Raw genomic sequence first — 21,796 nt, 5'->3', positions numbered from 1 at the left:
ATCACAAATATTTTAGAATTATATGTTGCATTAATATTCAACCAATTTAGCATAATAATAGTTTGGAGCAAATTGAATATTTTGTTTGTATGTCTTTGAGATCGCAGGAATCACTTTTCACTATAAGAATCGAGTAGAGGCCAATACGGGCGAATGTGACTCCATGAATCACATCGTACCATCATCCCCGATCCTCCTTTCGTGGTCTGAACTATATGGAGTTAGTAATCTCATGGATTATGAATTGGGTGTAACCTTCACGAGTCAATCGTTGTTGCCTATCGTTGTCCCTTTATCTTGGTTGCCTTTTTATGATCCGTGAATGGTTTACAAGTTCCTTAAAAACTTGTTGGCGGCTCCCTACTTTCCTTGTCCGTAATCGTATATGTCAATTCCCACTTCCTATGAGTGCCAAGCATATTCACCACATGTTTTAACTTAGGCGCACTTCGAACGACGCCTACATTCCCAAAAGACTGACCGAGGCGTATCACAGCAGGCGGAGGATGCCAGTTTGGACAATGCATCCGCCTGAATGTTCTCAGATCTGGGCACCTGATTTAGATGTAATATAATACTTCAAGTGTCCCAGTCTCCTCTTTGACCGCATGGAGATATTTGATCATAGCCGGATGGGTGGCTTCATACTCACCTTGGTACTGGCTAACGACCAATTGCGAATCAGAGTAGGCGTCAATTTTGGTTGCCCCTGCCGCCTTGCACATGCGGATGCCGGCTAGCAGGGGTTCATAATCCGCCTCATTGTTTGAGGTTTGGAACTTGAACCGTAGTGCATACTCAAATTTGTCGCCCTTAGGGGACTCATAAATAATCCCTGCACCACAGCCGTTCATAGTGGAGCTCCCGTTCACGTACACTTTCCAAACCTGATCACAATTATCCGGTGGAACCGGTCTTGGTTCATAAGTGATTTCAAGACTTTGAATTTAAATAGCCCATTTAAGCATCTTGCCGGATGACTCCAAAGTTGACATGGGCCGCTTGAGGGATTGATCTGTATATATCACAATCGGATGTGCCAAGAAGTATGGTTTTAACTTCTTGACTGCCATGTAAAGGGCAAGGCCAAAATTTTCAACTTTAGCATTTCGGAACACATGGCTAATGAAATAGACCAGGAGCTGGATAGCGTCTCTTTCAGCAAGGAGAACGACACTGAGGGTATGGTCTGAGACGGCTAAGTACATGTATAACGTCTCTTTGGGCAGAGGACTTACTAGCCTTGGAAAAGAGTGCAAGTGTTCTTTTAACTTTTGAAAGGTCGCCTCAACATCATTCCCCATTCAATTCTAGTCTTCTTCCTGATTGCTTAGAAGAAATAAAGGCATTTGTCACCTGACCGGCTGAGAAATCTTCCCAATGCCGCCAGGCAACCAGTTAGTTTCTGAACTTCCTTGATAATGCGGGGTGACTTCATGGCAATCGCCGCATGTATCCCCCTTTAATCAATCAGGATTCCGAGAAACTTGCCAGACTCAACACCAAAGACACATTTCTTAGGATTTAACATAACCTTATGCCGCCAGAGTGTGGTGAAGGTTTCTCGGAGATCAGCAAGGTGATCCGTCTGGAGCTTGGATTTGACTATCATGTCATCAATGTACGCCTCTACGTTCCTTTTGATTTGATTAATGAAGACCATATTAATCATTCGCTGGAAAGTAGCAGGCGCATTTTTCAAACTAAACAGCATCATAGTATAGCAGAATAACCCTTGATCTGTGACGAAGGTCGTCTTCTCTTGATCTTTTTTCCACAAGGGTATCTGATGGAAGCCAGAATAAGCATCCATGAAACTCATCAAGGCATGGCCGACTGTGGAATCAACAAGGCTGTCGATCTTTGGGAGCAGATTACTGTCCTTTGGACATGCCTTGTTGAGATATGTGTAATCAACACACATGCGCTAAGTTCCATTCGGCCTCTTTACAAGCACAACATTCGCCACTCAATCAGGGAAGTTACATAGCCAAATGAACCCACCGTCCAGCAGCTTTTTAACTTCGACAGCTGCAACCTGACTTCTTTCCTCGCCGTGATTTATTTTTTTATTTGCTTAATGGGCTTCTTTTTTGGATCCAGGACGAGTTTGTGGACAGCGAGATCTAGGCTAATGCTTGGCATCTCTTCCACTTTAAAGGAAAAGATGTCTTTGAATTCTTTCAGCAGGAGGTGCAAGTCTGCACCCAGCCTTTCAAAGGCAGCCATCCCCACCTTAACAGTTCGCTATGGACAACTGTTGTTCAGAGGAATATCAACATGCTCTCCAGCCGAATGGGGACGGAGATCATCTAAACGTTCCCTAGTCAGTGATTGTTATTTCTTCTCCTTCTTCACCTCCACCAGTTGTTCAGTTTTTCTTTTCTTTATGGCTGGAGGGGGTGAATTAGGGTCCTTGACTTCATCAAGGTCTATTGGCTCCTTCGGCTGACCGGCTGCTGCAGCAGTCGGCTTGACGTTTGAGAGATAGCACTCCCTTGTCATCTTCTGATCCCCGTTAACATAGTCATCATGCTTTTCATACTTCATAAGCATGAGAGTTGGGATGATGACGGCCTTGCACTCGTTCAGAGCGGGTCGGCCAAGAATAATGTTATAGGCGGTCAGCTCTTTAACCACCAGGAGCCGGACGACCATGTGTCGCCCTTTCCCTTTCTCACCCAGCCGGATGGGTATATCAATTTGACCGACTGGGTGCACGACCCCCCCCCCCACCAAAGCCAACTAATAAAAGAGAGACGTCGCGCAGATTGTCCAGCTTGTAATTAATCGTGGACAGACACTTGTAGCTGATGAGATCAAAGGAGCTACCCGTGTCTATTAAGATTCGGCCAACCAGCTGGTTGGTGACCTTGCATTTAATGACGACAGGGTCGTCATGCAGGCGGTGCACTTTGCCCCGATCTTTCTTATTGATGAGGACGTATGGGAATGTTCCACTAGAGGACGTCTGTCCATCATCAACTGAATGGATCATCCTTTTCAGATGATCTTTAGTTCCCTGAATAATCGGGTCATCGCATGCGAATCTGCCTGCTATAATGTAGACCGGATCCTTGTCGGTATCTAAGCTACTAGTAGGCTGGGGAGTTTTTTACGACTTCCCCGGATTCGTCTTAGAAGTCTCTTTGGACTTCAAGACATAGGATTTCAGCAAGACCTTGTTTTCCAGACGGTCCAACGTCCGCTTGAGACTATAGCAGTCGTTGGTGTCATGGCCCACTTCCTGATGGAAGTGGTAGAATTTATTCTTGTTCCGAGACTGAACGGAACTCTTCATTGGATTCGGCTTCTCAATGGTCAGCCGATCCTTCACCTCTGTAAAGATAGTGTAGCAGTCTTTATTAAATTCTTACCGCGAGATATACAGTTTGGATTCTTTCTTTTTCTTCTTAAACGGTTGGTTAGGTTCCACAACCGCCCAAACTTCTTTCCTCTTTTTGCTTTGTTATGCTTTCTGAGCCGACTGAGCAGACAGACTCTCCTTTTGTTTGTCGGACTTCTTGAAGTCTGACTGATTGCTAGACGAGAAGAGGTTGGTAGCTTGAATAAAGCTTTCCACCTCTATCAACGCCTCTTGAAGGGTGAAAACCCTCTTTCAGACAAGGTTAAACTTAAAGGTTGACATGTCCTTCAGACCCTTGAAGAAGTCTGTATAGACTACCTCGTCAGACAGCCCCTGGATTTGGATTCTAACCAGGTTGAACCGCCTGACATAGGAGCGAAGTCCCTCTTTATCTCCCTGCCGAAAGGTGCTCAGATCGAGACTTGTTTTCTTGGAAGGGATATTCATTGAGAAGTTAGAGGCAAACAGGAAGGCAAGCTTCCTGAAACTGTCAATGCACTCGGTTGGCAGGTTACCAAACCATTGTTGGCAATGCCATTCAATGTAGTCGGGAAGCACCGGCACCACTTAGCATCCTCCAACCCTTGCATGTGCATGAGGTTGGAGTAGGCCATGAGGTGCGGTTTGGGTGTTTTTGTCCCTCGAGAGAGTTACGTCACAAAGATTGGTCCGGCTGAGTTGTACCTGCAAAACAACGGAGACTCCGGGTGGTTGGAGCTCCGCCTCCGAAGATCAAGTTAGTAACTTGAAAGGGAATAAAAAGTATGGAAATTTAGGTGGGGATCTGCTTGGATTCCAAGCTCATGTGTTTCTCTGATGAGAGAGAATGTGGGTGTAATAAATGATTGAACGTGTCCCCAAAGTGGAGAAATATCTCCCTATTTATAGGGTCGTTGGAGAATGTGCCCCTGTCTAGGTCACTTGACCAAGATTCTATTGCGCTGCGCCGTTTTACGTCGCTTCTTGAGATTTGGGCCCTTGAAGGCTGCCATTTTAGAGGTTTATCCAAGGGGCCATGTGTCAAGAGGATATTAGGCCATGTGGGCCATCCTGAACTCGATACATGGCCTCCTCTCATTGGTCCACATGTCTAGGGTATTTTTACCCTAAACATTTGCCCCTCACAGGGGTCACGTGCGTATCACGTGGGGCCTGTGACACATGTCCACCTATCAGTGGTGAATACTAACGGATAGTAAAATTTAAATTTCAAACAGGAATTTCCCTCGTTTTCACCTTCTATAAATAGAAGTTTACCTCCCCCTTTTTCCCTCACTTATTCTCATTTGACTTTTTAGAGAGAGATAGAGAGAGCTTTTAGAGAGAGATTCTCTGCCTCCGTCTGCATCAAAACGTTTTCAAGTTTCTGCGTGCTAGTAGTTCAACACCCAGTTTACCGGCTGTAGCGGTTTTCAGATTAATCAGAGTTAAAGTAAGGTAACCTCCTGTACCATTTTAGCTTTTCTCTTTTTCAACTTGTATACATTCTTTCTCCGCCTGTATACATAGTTTTAGAAAATAAAAATGAGTTCTCAATCCACACACTTGGCACTGCCTAGGACACTCAGCCGGTCCCCCGGAACGGCTGAGTCTAGAACAGGGGTGCCTTTTCTGGACTGTCAGAACCGATGTGCTTATCTCCGAATTCCTCCCTCTCTGTGTCTGTGCAGGACACAATGGCCAGAACAAAACAGACGACCAAAAGGTCTAGGAGCCGACGCACTATATTAGTGTCAGCCGATGAGGTTGTCCCAGACGGGGAATAGAGGGATTTGGAGGAGAGTAGTTCTGATGAAGAGGCACCCTCTACCTCCGGGAGCTCGAGGGTACGAGAGGTAGGTGGCGAGGAAGCCGCCTCCTCTAACGGAACCGGCGATGCTGAGGCCGACTAAGGGTCAAGGGCCGAATCTTCTGGTTCTGACCAGGATAACTTTGCGGCTGACTATCAGCAGCCGCCTAAGGTCGCCGACAACCCCAACCCCAAACGGACTAGAATGCTGCCGGGTAACATTGCCCTACTAAAGAGCGGCTTTAGGACTTTTAAAGAGAATCACCTCTTTGGAAGGGGCTGGGACATCATCATTCTGCCGGATGACGCAGTAATGTCCTAGAGCGATGACATTGATAATGCAGACCATTACTTTGTCTGCTACGAGGCGGTCATCGAAGTCGGCCTCCGGTTCCCCCTCCATACCGGGATTAGGAAAATCCTGAAGGGGTACGATTTAGGAGTTTGGCAGCTCACCCTTAACTCATGGGTGAACAATCTAAGTTACATCGCCGCCTGCGAGCTCCAGAATATAAATCCAAGCTTCTCCGCCTTCGCTCATATGCGTTATTTGAGCAAGACCCCAGGCGGTCATAGGGCATGGTATACTCTTACTACCTTGCCCCAGTATTTGATGAGTTTGGACAAAGTGTCCAAGTGGTCCGGGTGAAAGGACAAGTTTTATTTGATTTCTTCCCCAACTCTGAGACATAACCGGACACTACGCCGGTACAACACAAAGCCGGCTCTTCTGGGCAGAAAATGCCCTCTCCCGGAGCTATCTACTAAGGCCCAGGAACAAAAAATGGATCTGGGATTCTTTGAGACCATAACCGAGCCCATGGGGGATGGGACTCACATTATAGTTCCCAAAAACTGGATCCCCCATCCGGACTTCTTCAAGGACGAATGCTTCTTGTCCGCCTGTGGGTTAAGCCCCATGTTTCCCAAGGGTAGATCACCTTACATCCGAAGTATTTGTTATTTATAATTACAAACTTTTCATAATTTCTTCTAACCTTGAATTTTATTCATGCAGCCGACGCCTTGAACATGGTTGATCCGACAAAGACTCCGGCTAAATCGGCGGCGCTACTGCGCAAAGAGGCTGCAATTGCCAAGAAAGAAGTCGTCGATGCAAAAGAGTCTAAGAAAGGCGGGGTAAGACTGCCTGACTTTATATGTATATATATATTTTTTTATAGGCAATTTGCCGGTTGGGTACACTTAACCTTGTTCATTTCTCAGGACTCTGTAAAGCGAGTGCCACAATCCTTCTCCAAGTTTCTCAAAAGGCAAGGAGATGATCTGGAAAAAGCTCCGGCTGCGAAGGCCGCCAAAAAGGACCCCCCTCCCCGGACAAGCTCTGCTGCCAAATCCGATCGTCCAACGACCAGAGGCAAATCTCCTTATGTTATGAAGATTCTGAGCGAAGGGTGGCTTGCCACCTAATGTTGCAGACGCTGCGGCAACAACCGAGGAGGAGCAGACGCCTACGCCCCATCCGGACACCCAAGGTAAGGGAAGGATTGAAATACCTTGGCCACTTGACTTCATGAGAGTCAAGACTAAGGTTGACCCCTCTGGGGGTCCAGTCAGCAACCAGTAACGGATGAGTGCCAACTATGCTGCCTCTTACTCACAGAGTACTAATTTTGGTGCAGATCAGACATCCGACGAGCCGGATCTTGTAGGTTTTGCAAAACGGATGGTGAGGACCCTCACCCGGTCAGAGAAGAACTCCATACCTGATTTACAGGTAGTGGACTTCGACCGGATAATGGGCCAGCTGGCTGAGGTAAAGAATCCCACAACCCTGATATCTTTTCTTTTAATTTTACTAAGTAAATCATAATTCGACTGCTCTTTTCTCAGATAATGCTGAGAGTGGACGGACTCCGGGGCCCTTTTAGGCGGAAGCAGGAAGAGGTAAATGACGCCAAACGGAGGGCCCTTGAAAACCTCAACTCTGCTAAATATGCTAATTATATGTGTGATTTAAATATTAAAGCAGTAGAGTTGAAACGGGAGCAGCTGATCCGGAGCTTGACGGCTGCGAACGATGAAGCCAACAGCCGGGCTGATGACCTTGAGCAAAAGCTGAAGGATGCAAAATTTGAGCTCAAGGCATTAAAGGATGCTGATAAGGAAAACGCCCAACTCCGAGCAGACATTTCACGCCTAGAGGTTGAGATCGTCACTCTGCGTAACAAGCAGTCGGACGAGCTCGCCTAAGAGCAAAAGCGTCTGATTGAGGAAAATGAGCGGGATAATGCAGCCCGCCTGAAAATCACTTGGATCCTCCTCTACCCAGATATAGACTTTGAAGTCTATAAACTCAGGTATGATTACGCCACTGAGGTGTATGTTGCCCAAGTGCTGGGTGAGGCTCCTCTGCCTCGCTTCCGGGATTGGGCTGCCGAGCAGGGATATGAAGTCTTTGATACTGAGGAGCCGGCTGCAGATGATCAAAATGAAGGCCCAACCGGCCAAGATCAGCCGGAGCAGCAGCATCCACCTCAGCCCTAGGCAAGCCTCCCCAACTTCTGCGACAGTATGCCAACCATTTTCTTTGCCGGCTTGTATGCCGTGTAATATTGTATCTTTACCAACCATTGGGTTGGGTTAACAATTTATTTTTTATTTCTTCACCAGATGTAACTCCGGTTAACACAACTTCTGGCCTTTGTGCCATTTTAAATATTTAATGAAGTATTCCGACTCAGTCGGTTGTTTATACCTGTTTGTGTTTGAATTTTTCAATTTGAATTTTGCGTATGTTTGCAATTCTTTAATATTTTGCCTAACTTAAAAATGCATGCGGCAACTCGCAATCCGGGTGCTCTTGCCCCTAGACGGCTGTGTGGTTGGTTTTATTTCCAATTGATTGATTGGATTGAAAACACTTGATACTGGGAGAAGTATGGAGTGTTTTTAAGCCAATCAATCACAATGGTGATTGCCCCAAACCAAGTGCGCAGCCGGCCATTAGAGTGGGTACTTTGAGCCGTTTACCCAGGAGGTAATATTCCGGCTGGGATTATTATATAGCCATTACACAAAATCTTTTGCCCCAGTTTGGGGAGAGAAAGTGTAACTTTGGAATAAACCACCTAAGTGAGAACTTCTGCCGGCAACCGACTAATGCCTCGGGGCATCCGATATTCAGTAACTTAATCGTTCTTCATAGATTATTCTGGTCAGACGGCTATGAGTTGACCAATTCGGTCGTTCAATTTTCGTCGTCTGCATAGGTACGTAGAACCGACGAATAGTCTGTTCTCTGCGACGATTGCACCCGGAAGGGTGTCGCCGGACGCCTTTGTCCATGTTGGGACAGGCGGTTTTATAAAATAAGCAACCATCTGGCCATTTTGGCCTTTGGTCTTGTTTGAGACCGGTTGTATAGCCACTAAGAGTTTTTGTGCTTGGTTTTTTAATCGGTCCACTGGCCGAGCGTTATTACAACATTGGATTTACACTAAATGTCGGATTTAGTTGGTTAAACAAATAGTCCGTCTGAGTATTACCCAGGCGGATAAGCATTTATAGCATTAAATTACACTAAGTATCACACTTAGTTAGTTAAACAAATAGTCCGTCTGAGTATTACCCAGGCGGACAAGCAATTATAACATTAAATTACACCAAGTATCAAACTTAGTTAGTTAAGCAAAGGTATCAACAATTATATAGTTGAACTTACACCAAGTGTCAAACTTAGACAATCCAACATGAGTTTCATCTTAGGATAACCCACACGGATAAGTAATTAAAATAGCAAAACAATTTTGCAAACAAAGTCTGATTTCTCATTAATTGACTTACTGTTTACAAAAAATTTACATTTCTCAGAAGTAGCACTTTTTAAAGTTATCTACATTCCAAGTTCTAGGCAGACGCCGGCCGTCTGGAGTTTCCAGACGGTAGTTGTCATCCCTGACTTCTTCATAAATCCGGTAGGGGCCTTCCCATTAGGAGTTAGCTTTCCAGCTTCATTGACCCTACCGGTTGCCTCCATTTTTTGTAACACAAAGTCGTCAACTTTAAAAGGACACTTGTGCACTTTCTTGTTGTAGGATCTGGTCATTCTCAGACGATAAATATCATGGCGCAGGGCAGCGTTGCCCCTGCGTTCCGGGAGGGAATCCAATGCTAGCCGCATGGCCTCCCAATTTGCCTCTTCATCATAAAGCATGACTCGTAGAGTCGGCTCGTAATGTTCAATGGGCAGGACAACTTCAGCACTGTACACCATTAGAAATGGGGTTTCACCGGTTGCCCCTTTGGCAGTAGTCCGGATGGCCCATAGGACATGGATTAACTCTTTTGCCCATAAGCCATCGGCTCTTTCATTTTTCTTTTTTATGCCGTCTGAGATGAGTTTGTTGAAGGCTTCGACTTGGCCGTTTGCTTGGGGTTGGCCGACTGATGCAAAACAATGTGAGATACCCTGATCTCCCAACCAAGTCTTAAGATGAGGGGTTTCAAATAGAGGACCATTATCAAACACCATAAACATAGGTACCCCAAACCGGGTGATGATGTTCTTCCAAATGAAAGAGATGACATCCTTTGTCTTGATGTTCTTAACCGGCTCAGCTTCTACCTATTTGGTGAAATAATTCACCGCCACCAAAATGTAGCGCTTTCCGCCTGGAGCAGGCGTATAAGGACCCAAGATATCCATGCCCCATTTAGCAAACGGGACTGGGTTGTGGATTGCCGTCAGGTCAGTAGCCGGGCAGTGAATAAGTTTGCCAAACCTCTGGCATTTGTCACATCTCTTCACCAACTCTTTAGCGTCTGCTTCAACAGTAGGCCAAAAGTAATGTCACCTGGCTATGACGGCTAGGGACCTTCCGCCTATATGAGAGGCACAGTACCCAACATGCAATTCTTCGAGAAATTTTTTCCCCTTTTCTAGGGTAACACACTTCAATAGAGGTTTAAGGAAACCAGCCTTGAAGAGCTCTCCGTTTCTCAGCTCGAAACTTGCTGCTCGCTTCTTCATGACGGCTGCTTCCTGTGGTGAATCAGGAAGTTTTCCGTCTGCTAAATATGCCCAGATGCCATCCATCCAGGTAGATCTTCGGTCCAGAATTCCAATGGGTTCTTCATATATTCTTCTTTTTTCAAGAACTTCCCAAAAGACCGACCGAGGCGTATCACAGCACGCGGATGAAGCCAATTTAGACAACGCATCCGCCTGATTGTTATCCGACATGGGCACTTGATTCAGACGGAATTACTCAAGTTCCCCAGCCTCTTCTTTGACTGCCTGAAGGTGTTAGATCATAGCCGGATGAGTTGCCTAATATTTTCTCTCATACTGGCTAACGACCAACTATGAATCAGAGTAGGCGTCAATTTTAGTTTCCCCTGCTGCCTTACACATGCGAATTCCGGCTAGCAGGGCTTCATACTCCGCCTCGTTATTTAAGGCTTGAAACTTAAACCGCAGTGCATATTCAAATATGTCCTCCTCAGGGGACTCATATATAATTCCTACACCGCAACCGTTCTTCGTCGAGCTCCCGTCTACATACACTTTCCAAATCTGGTCAATGTTATCTGGTTGCACCGGTCGTGTCATTTCAACAATGAAGTCAGCAAACGCCTGACCTTTCACTGCCTTTCTAGGTTCAAAAGTGATTTCAAGACTTTGCATTTTAATAGCCCATTTCAACATTCTGTCGGATGATTCCAAGGTAGACATTGGCCGCTTGAGGGGCTGGTCGGTGTAAATTACCACCGGATGGGCCAGAAAATACGGTTTCAACTTCTTGAAAGTCATATACAAAAGGCAAGGACAAATTTTTCCACCATAGGATACCGGAGCTCAGCATTTTTTAGAACATGGCTAATGAAATAGGCCGGGAGCTAAATGCCATCTCTCTCATCAAGGAGAACAACACTGAGGGCATGATCTGAGACGGCTAGGTACATGTATAACACCTGTTTAGGCAGTGGACTAACAAGCCTTGGCAAAGAGTGCAAGTGTTCTTTCATCCATTGAAAGGCCACCTCAACATCATCTCCCCATTCAAATCTGGTCTTCTTCCTAATTTCTTGGAAGAAGTAAAGGCATTTGTCACCTGACCGGCTGAGGAACCTCCCCAAGGCCGCCAGGCAACCGGTTAGTCTTTGAGCTTCCTTGACAGTGCGGGGTGACTTCATGTCAATTACCGCCTGTATCTTCTCGGGGTTAGTCTCTATCCCCCTTCCTCAATCAAGAATCCGAGAAACTTCCCAGACTCAACACCAAAGACGCATTTCTTAGGATTTAACATAACCTTATGCCGCCTAAGTGTGGTGAAGGTTTCTCGGAGATCAGCAAGGTGATCTGCATGCTGCTTGGATTTGACTATCATGTCATCAATGTACGCCTCCACATTCCTCCCAATTTGATTAATGAAGACCGTATTAATCATCCGTTGGAATGTAGCCGGCGCATTTTTCAAGCCAAACGACATCACAGTGTAACAGAATAACCCCTGATCATTGTCGAAGGTCGTCTTCTCTTGATCTTTCTTCTATAGGGGTATCTGATGGAAGCCGGAGTAGGCATCCATGAAACTCATCAAGGCATGCCCGGCTGTCGAATTGACTAGACTGTCAATCTTAGGAAGCGGATAACTATCCTTAGGACATGCCTTGTTGAGTTCTGTGTAATCAACACACATACGCCAGGTACCATTCGGCTTCTTTACAAGCATAACATTCGCCACCTAGTCGGGAAAGTTACATGGCCGAATGAACCCAGCGTCCAACATCTTCTTTACTTCGGCAGCTGCCGCTTGACTTCTTTCCTCGCCGTGATTTCTTTTCTTTTTCCGGATGGGCTTCTTTTTTGGATCCACGACGGTTTGTGGACAACAAGATCTGGGCTGACGCCTGGCATCTCTTCCACTTCAAAGGCAAAAATGTCTTTGAATTCTTTCAGCAGGAGGTGCAAGTCTGCACCCAACTTAGCATAAGCAACCGTCCCAACCTTTACAGTACGCTCTAAACGACTGTCGTCCAGAGGTATATCAACATGTTCTCCAACCGGTTGGGGACGGAGCTCATCTGACCGTTCCTCGGTTAGGGATTGCTATTTTTTCTCTTTCTTCACCTCCACCAGCAGAGGGGCCTTTCTTTTCTTCCCGGCTGCTGATGGGGCTGAGACTGGGTCGGCATCCTTGACATTGTCAAGGTCTATTGGCTCCTGCCCTTGGCTGTCTGGGGCCACAATGTGCTTGACGGCTGAGAGGTATCACTCTCGGGCCGTCTTCTGGTCCCCATTCAAGGAACCAACAGAGCCGTCATCCCTCTCATACTTGATGAGCATGAGAGAAGGGATGATTACATCCTTGGCCTCGTTGAGGGTGGGCCGGCCAACTCCTCAACGACCAAGAACTTGACGACCAGGTGTCGTCCTTTTCCTTTCTAACCCAGCCGGATTGGTAAATCAACCCTTCCGACTGGGTAAACCATTCCACACCCAAAGCTAACCAAGTGGTGGGTAACCGGATGCATGCTGCTAACTAGTATTTCAGCTTTTGCAGGAACTGGAGGTTGATGATGTCTGATGAGCTGCCGGTGCCAATAAGGATCCGTCCAACCAGCTGGTTGGCAACCTTACATTGAATGACGACCGGGTCGTCATGCGGACGGTGGGCGCTGTCCCTGTCCTTCTCAGTGATCAGGACATTTGGGAAGGAGGAGCTACCAGACGCCTGCTCATCATCATATTTGTCCATCTTTCGAAGATGGCTCTTGATGCCCCAGATGGTAGGGCCACCGCATGAGAATCTGCCTGCTATGGTGTAGACCGACTCCTTATCAATGTCCGAACTACTAGCCGGCTGGGGTGTCTTAGACGACTGCCCCAGATTCTTCTTATTAGTCCCTTTGGACTTGGAAATGTAGGTGTAGACACCCAAATGTGTCTCCCCAAAACCAAACCCGGTGATGAGTACCTTCCACGTCGAATCATAATCGAATGAAGTGAAAGTGTGAAAAGTTTAGTGTTGCGGATAGTTTTAATTTCTTTTCTCTTCTCTCTACTTTTGAAAACCTATTTTAAGAAAACAGTCAATCCAGTTTGTTTGGTCCATGATATGGGTCCAATAGTAGTGTAGTTGGATGGGGCTTGAAAAGAGCTTTCCAACAATATATTATAAGCCCAATTTCGATGAATATTGAGGAAGTTATGGCCAAATTACTGAACTGGGCCCGGTTTGAGCCTTATATGCGGCCCAATGATCTAGATGTGGGCCTAATATGAATTTATCATTCCTAATGCAATTAGGAATGGTCTTAGTCTTCTAGATTCTTCTAGAAGATTCTTTTCATTCTTAATTCAATTAGCATTGATAAATTGACTTTTGTTGACTTTTTAGAGTTTTATTTAGAATCAAAGAATGTTTTTGAAGAAAATACGATTTTACCCTCCTGTACGGCAATTTCTATCTGATTTTAAGAAAACGCGTGAATTTTTGAGTCAGCGCCAAACGCCAGCTGTAGCGCCTGACGCTACGCTTGGCGCCTGGCGCTAGCCTTAGCGTCTGGTGCTAAGGTCAGCGTTTGGCGCTAACTTGGCCTTTTGCGTCAGAACTCTGTTTTTGATGTTTTATCTTTTTGGCTGATTTTTTCTATAAATAATGTCGTAAAAACCCCGTTTTCATTCATCAATTCTCATCAATACCAATTTTCACCAACTCTCATCAAGATTTTCTTGATTAGTCTCTCTCTTTCTTTTCTAAACTAGCTTCTCTCAAATATAAAAATTCCGCATTCATTCGATTTAGATACACCTAGCCATATTCGAAGTTGCCTTCGCCCTAAACGTGAAAGGTTTAATTTTTGAGGGTTTGGTCCCAAATCTTTCTTTCAATTATTTAATTTAATTGTTTGTTTATTATTTTCCTTGAAGTTACTAACGTGTGTATTTTGTTATTATAAAGAGGTACGAGACATCCAAGTAAGTACTTTAATGGTTTTTATTATTATATAGAGATCATGTTTAGGTTGTTATTATGATATTCCTAGTATCATGTCTAGGGTAACTTTAATACTAAGTATGATTGTTATGATGCCTTTTATTTTCTTCCTAATATTTATGATTGTTAGTATCATGTTAGGGCTAAAGCTTTGATTTTTATTGCTTAGTGACATGCTAGGGTTTGTTATTAATCTTGTTAGTATCATGCCTAGGATCTTGCTATTATTATGCTTTAACATAATTATGATTATTTTTATGATTTATGATTATTTTAATTATTATTCTGATGATTATTTATTATGTTGCTTGATGCTATTTTTATTGTTATTCCTTGTTCACGCTTTTTATGCATGTTTAAAGGGAATTTGTACTTGTAATCACGCTTAATAAGATAATTAATAATCTTGTTTAGGGTTAATATGATTATAATTCAAGTGATCGCCAATAATAGATTTATTTGTGCATTAATATTCAATCAACATAGATAATAAGGTTTAGGGTTAATCCTATTGATTGCATGTTAGTCAGAAAGCGCACATGAATACGATCAAAATAAAGTAGGGGCCTATTATTAGGGCAGGTTCAATCTCTTTTAGGTTGGATTTGTACCTTCATCCCCGAACCCTATTTGGTTCAAGACATTATGGAGTTAACGATCTCTTGGATCGTTAAGGGGTGTAACCTTCACCTCGTGTACGGTTTACAAGTTCCTAAAAAACTTGTTGGCGACTCTTTTGCTCTATCTTCTTTCCCTTTGGACGCCACCGTACTTTAGTCTGTGATCACAGTGGGGTTCAAGCTAGGGGATTAACGCTTGAAATATTCCCTACAGTTTTTTGCGACTCCACTGGGGAGGATTTCTATTTTAATTCCTGAATTTGTTTCGGCAATGATTTAGAATGAGTGGATGAGACTCGAAACGTTCTAAGTATTTCATGTGCGTAATTTTGATTAACATTATTGTCATATGCATAAAAAAGATCTCATTGGAAAGACCATCCGTAATGAGTTAAAACATAGGATTTTACACGTAGGAAATTTGAGAAATATCTTTCACAACTAGGACTGAAATAACACTGCGCAAAAACTGGAAAATTTTATCGAGCACAGAAAGCTGCTGAGGCATTAAGGAATTAGCGTCATCGACCAGAGTATTAGCGCCAGACTTTTAAATGTAGCGCCAGACGACAGCTCTGTTGCCAGGCGCTACAGCTAAAACCTGGCGCCAATCTCTGTTTGCTGGCGCCAAATTCTTCCAATACCGAGCCAGAAATATGCGTTCTAATTTCGACTAGTTTTTCGTATTGTTTGCTCGATCCTACTTCCTGATTGAGTTTTTCTCACTTTTCTGAAACCTATATGTATTCTACATATGGACATAACCCCTTGGGAATTCATGCTCCATCTACCTGATTGAACGCTCTGAGCAACAAAGGGTACATCCGAGAATGTTGAATTCACCAAACCATGGAAGCGAGTTTTCTGAACTCGCGGTGTCCCATCAACCCTTCGCGGTTAGGCTTCCACGCGGTGCATCCGGATAATTAACCATGCACCCTCTATTGACTAAACCATATCCCAAACTTTAGAGAACTAGAGCCATAGTTAGGTTGCAAACTCATTGCATCATATTATGCTTACTTGACTAATTGTGCATTATTTGTTGTGCATATACTATGTTTTCTTAACCGTTTGTTTGACTTGTGTTGAGATTAAATAAATTAATGACTTAAAGAACTTTGCCTAATTAATTAATTAATTTGAATAAATAAAGTCTAATATTTTAATCAGAATTGACCTAGTACGACTTTAGGCATACCCCTGTTGATTAATAACACCGAAAACAGTCTCGGGTTGAAGCTCAGCATTGGCGCCAAAATCTGAACTGTAGCACCACTCTGTAGAGTGTGGCTCCTGGCGACAGCTCTGTCGTCTGGCGCTACACTACAAAGAGAGGCGCTAGTCCTGTCGTTTTGACGACAGTTCGGATTATTGATTGAGTCATCATCTAGTGTCTAATTAACCAGTTTGCTAATTAATTCGGTTAATTTTCGCTGTCAATAATACTTTGTTAAGTCATTAATTGAGTTTAGGCACTAAGTCCCATGGTCTTACACAAGATACATGTCACCTACACTCAACTCACACACCAATACACACACTTTGACCATGTCTAAGAGAGTCTTGTATGCGTGTTTTTTCCGTCATTTTTTTAGGGGGGTAAGTCGGATATTAATCCTCCAATTTAAAAACCATACTTAGTTCCCTAAAAAAAATATATACATTATTTTTGCCTAAAAAATATGCACCCATTTTTTTTAATTTTTTCCTCTTTAAAAACCGTAAAGTCAAGTCGATTCGAGTCAAGTAATTAAAACGCAAAATGGTTTAAATTACAGCGCGTGGTCAAGAAAGGAAGGACGGTTAATCAAAGACAACCTTTTTGTACAAGTCCAACTTTTCGACAAACCCATAGCTCGTAAGAGGAAAGCTAGGACAATAATGGCAACACAAGAAGAAGTCAATGAGCTTAGGAACCAACTGGTTACCGTGACTGAGGCACCGAAGCTCCTCACACTTAAGATCGATGATCTCGTGAAACAACAACAGATGGACCTCATGCAAGAGAGTCTAAGCTAGCGACTACAAGTTTCAAGGGATTAGTTCACAAGGGGTCTCGGTGGACAAAGATCTTCTTCCGCAGAAGTTCAATGCTAACGACATCCCGAAATTCAAAGCAACCGATAACCCTTATTTTCATTTAAGAGCCTTCGAGACAATAATGAGTATTAAGGGTATCGATAAGAAGGTGTTCCCCTCTCTGTTCTCACTATCTCTCGAGACTTTTTGCCAACAATGGTTCTTTTCTCTCGAAAAAGAAAATAACTCTACCTAGGAGTCCATAGCAAACGCTTTCGTTGATAGATACAAATGCAACATTCAAGTTGATACTGACCATAGGGAGCTTGAAATCCTCAAGCAGAAAGAAAACGAAGGCTTCACCTTCTTCTTTAATAAATGGAGAGAAACCTTAGCTAAGATGATCGAGGTGCCGAGTGAAAAAGAGTCTGTAAGGTTGTTCATCAAAAACCTTCAAGAAAAGTATTCCAAGCATCTCAAGTACCAAAACAATCTCCATACCTTCAAGGCGGTCTACGACATTGGAATCAATATTGAAGACGACCTGGCTAAGTTGAAAGCTGCCAATAATAACTCCAAAAGTGGCTGGAAAGGAAAGAAGAACGACAATCCTTCTTCTTTCTAAACCACCCACTCAAACAACGTTAGCACTTTTAACCTAGGTGAAGTCCTTGCTATGAACAATCAAGGACAAAAGAAACCATTTAGGAGGAACATTACTCCTATTGGCATGAGTTATGACACCGCATTTGATCAATTAAATGCAAAAGGTCTTATAACTCCTATTGGACCATTTGGGGACCCACTAGTCGAAATGAGGTCGGCTAATTGGAACCCCAATGCACATTGCAAGTATCACCAAGGTAGAGGCCATCTCACCTAAAACTATTGGAAGCTTAAGGAAGCTATCCAAGACTTAATCGATAACAACAAGCTACCATTGCCCCCTGCCAGTAAGAAGCCAAGTATTGATAATGCACCTCTCGCTCATGCCTTGGCTATCTCTGATGAGGAAAATGAGGTTGACCCCTCGTCTCTCATTAAACCTGTCAAAGAACAAAATGAGCATTAAGACTCTTGGCTTCCCAATATGTACTCATAGACAACGAGCTACATAAAAGGGTACCTAAGGGTCGAGCTCTCTTATGTGTAGGAAAAAAGGATGCACAAAGAGAAATGAGGATAGTCCACAAAGGAATCTGTGGCACTCATATAAATGGCAAAATGTTAGTCCAAAAGATAGTGCGAGAAGGATATTATTGGACGACAATGAATAGGGATTGCCATCAACACGTAAAAAGATGCCCTAAGTGCCAAATCTATGCCAATTTACAACATGTTCCTCCATCCTTACTTTACACCTACACGTTGCCATGGCCATTCTCCACATGGGGAATTGACATCATTGCAAACTCACTCCCCCAGGAAAAGGAGGCCATGAATATATCTTAGTGGAAATTGATTACTTCACAAAGTGGGTCGAAGCGCAATCATACGCTAAACTCACTGCAAAACATGTAGCACTCTTTATCGAGAGAAATACTATTTGTCGATATGGAGTCCTACATGAAATGATAAGTGACAATGGAACTCACTTTCAAGACGAATGTGAAGAATTACTACAAAAATATGGCATTCAACATCATCATTCTTCCCCTTATAGGCCTCAAGCAAATGGAACAGTCGAGGCAGCCAATAAAAATCTAAAGACTATCATCGAGAAAATGACGGAAAATTATAAGGATTGGCCTGACAAACTTCACTTCGCATTGTGGGGTTACCGCACGTCAATTCGCACATCAACAGGAAATACGCCATTTTCCTTGGTATATGGAATGGATGTCGTACAACCTGTCGAACTAGAGATTCCATCTCTACACATCGCGTTAGAGAATAAACTCGATGAAGTTGAATGGACTAGGGAAAGATATGAAGAACTAATTCTACTCGATGAAAAACGACTGGAAGCTCTACATCACACTCAGTGTTATCAAACTCGTATGGCTAGGAATTTTAATATGAAGGTCAAGACAAGGAAGATCAAAGTAGGAGACTTGGTGTTAAAAGCATTAAGGAAAAATGTTTTAGATCCAAGGGGAAAATTTAGACCTAATTGGTCTGGACTCTATATTGTCAAAACAATCCTGTCAGGAGGTGCAACAAAATTAACTGATATGGATGGCAATGAGTTCTCAAACATGACAAATCTTGACCAACTTAAAAAATACTACCCATAATTACTTGAGTAGGATACTCAAGAGAGCTACGTTTGGCCTGATTCCTTAAGAAAGGATACGTAGGCAACCTTTTACGGGTGCAGCCACTTTATTTTTTAAAAATCTCGTATCCTAGAATCAATTAAAAATTCGACAGAAGATCGACGGAATATCGGCGTCGCAGAAAACACTCTGGCGCCAGCCTATGACCGTTAGCGCCAGACGACAGCTTCCGTCGCCTGACGCTAGACTGCCGCAGTCGGCGCCAGTCTCGAAATCGTGGCGCCAATTCATATTTTAAATTCTGGGAATATTTCGGTGTTTTTCGGATAATTTTCGACTTCCGTACCTGAAAAATTTCTGCAAAATTAATTTTTTCGGTTTTCATTGCTTTAATAAAATAAATTTAAAGTAAATAATTTAATTAAAAGCTGAAATTTCATTAATAAAATAAAAATACATTATTGATGGAATTTAAATAAAGCTTAAATAAATTAACTTTAAATAAAAAAAAATATACTAAGTCTAATAATTGAAAATTAACAATGCTCTTAATCTTCTTTTTCTTTCCTAGCCCTTTTATAATGTTTGTCTGCTTCTTCCTCCTCATCCATAACCTTAGCTAGTAGGCATCCTTTAGAGGACCTACATTCAATCTTGGAGTATATAGTTTCCCCTTCAGCTAGGACTCCATGCTTCTTTTCTACCCAAGCTTTTTTCTCTGTGGTGTCAGCTTTCCTTTTTCCCTTATCTTTCGTAGTACTTTTCTTCCTGGGCATTGTAGGTGTTTTGAACTCAATTCTTTCACCTAAGCGTTCCCTAACAGGAACCACCTTGTCACGTAGACGACTCTTCACATCAGTTTTACCCTGATTTTTCTTCGAGCCCTTTGAAGGTTTCTTCAGCAACCACTTTTTCACATGATTGGGCAAGGAAGGAGGAACCTTTTGGGTAATTACTTCCCATAGAGGTCTGTCACTCCAATAAGCATCAAATTTGTCTACTTCCTGGGAGACAGGGAACTCGTAGGGAGGACGAAGTTCTCCAGAAGGAATAGTCTGAAGTAGGTCGTATTGCCTTTTTACCCTGCAGGGATAATAATAAGTCATACGGGACAAGCTCGGAAAACGGCAGAAAGGTTGCTTGTTGACACCAACCATCCTTTCTATTTTCCACCAAGGGATGACCCACTTGATGGCAAAATTGCAGGATTCAAAGACCCTCTTCCATTTGTGGCGCCCCATCTTAGAGAAACGTTTCTTCCTCCTCACGAAGCAATTTGGAGTATACTTCTTAATGTTGTCTGGAGGGCTAATTAATTCCAATCTTTCCATTAGCCACATCTGTAAAAAAAAAATAAAAAAATAAAAAAAAAAATAAAAAAAAAATTAAAAAATTGCAATGCAAATAAATTATTATTACTATACAAAAATATATTTTTGATTTCTGTAATTAAAAATATTATTTTTCTACCTGTAATAAAATTGGAGAGCCCCGAAAAGGTTCTTTTGAATTCCTCTTTAATTCATCAAGACCAATCATAGTCTCTCCAACTATTAATGGTATTGGATTTCTCCCTGATTCAATTTGTTCTAATACGATGGTTATAATTGATTGACTCTCATTATTTTTACCACTAGTAAGAAAAAATTGATTAAGCATACAAAATAAGAAAGCCCTTCTTCTATAAATATGAAAAGATTCGGAGTAAGGTTTATCAAAATAATGGCGAGCAAATTCTTTCAAATTAACTATGTTGCCATCTACTATTTTTGATACATCCCTTTCTTTTAAATTAAAGAAGCTTTCAAAATCCTTATAATAATATGCATCTATCTTAGGGATTACTACAAGATCTATTGCAGGGAAACCTAAAATAGCACCAAATTCTTCCGGCAAAGGGCTAATTTCATCATACCCTATTCTAAAGCAATGGGTATCTACATCCCAATATTCTAGAGCGATATGAATAAAATCTAAGTCAAGATCTACCCCTTTAATACCATAAATACCCCCAAGTGAAACACGTCTAATTCCTTTCTTTCTTTGGCATTAAGAGACCGACACCATTCATGGGTGTAGTTGGTGAAAGTCTTGGTGACTAGAGACATGATATTATTTTTTTCTAAAGCTAAGAAATATTTTATCTGCTGAAATTATGAAAAGAATCGGCTGGGCAAGGGGCTATTTATGCACGAAATCGGAGCAGTTTTAATCTGAGAAGGATACAGAGTCAGCATTATTTAGCGCCAGACGCTATTATTGGTGCCTGACACCAGAGCTTGGCGCCAAACGCTAAGTGTAGCGCCTGGCGCTACACCAAAACACGTGGCGCCAGCTAGCGCCAATTTGCCTCGTTGTACGCACTTTCTAAAAACCGCGTTTTTAACTTATTCGAGTCTGCTAATGACTTTACGGATTCCTTATATTTTTCTAAATATTAATTTATTCTTTTTTTTAATATAGCTATTATATTAATTATTTTATTTTATTTAGACTTATTCCCAAGTTTTTATATATCCAATCAATTTTTTATTTGGTTTTTTCCTTTTTTTCATTTTTTCTTTTTGGGGGAGAAAGTCGGATACCCTCCATCAATAATAGAAATGATGGAATTTTTGCGCAAAATTAACTGTCACATTTCCTTGCACACGCAAACATGTACATAATAATAATAATAAATGAAAAAAGATGATAAATAAAATAAACTCATAATAGTATATATATAGAAAATAGGTCTAAAAATGAGTCTAACCAAAAGGCAAAGTTCTATACAAAGTCAAATAAATAAATAAAAAGCACAGGTACAAACTACG

Source organism: Chenopodium quinoa, unplaced genomic scaffold, assembly GCF_001683475.1.
Source record: "Chenopodium quinoa cultivar QQ74 unplaced genomic scaffold, ASM168347v1, whole genome shotgun sequence".
In the NCBI taxonomy this organism is placed as follows: domain Eukaryota; kingdom Viridiplantae; phylum Streptophyta; class Magnoliopsida; order Caryophyllales; family Amaranthaceae; genus Chenopodium; species Chenopodium quinoa.
This window is presented reverse-complemented; position numbering follows the sequence as displayed.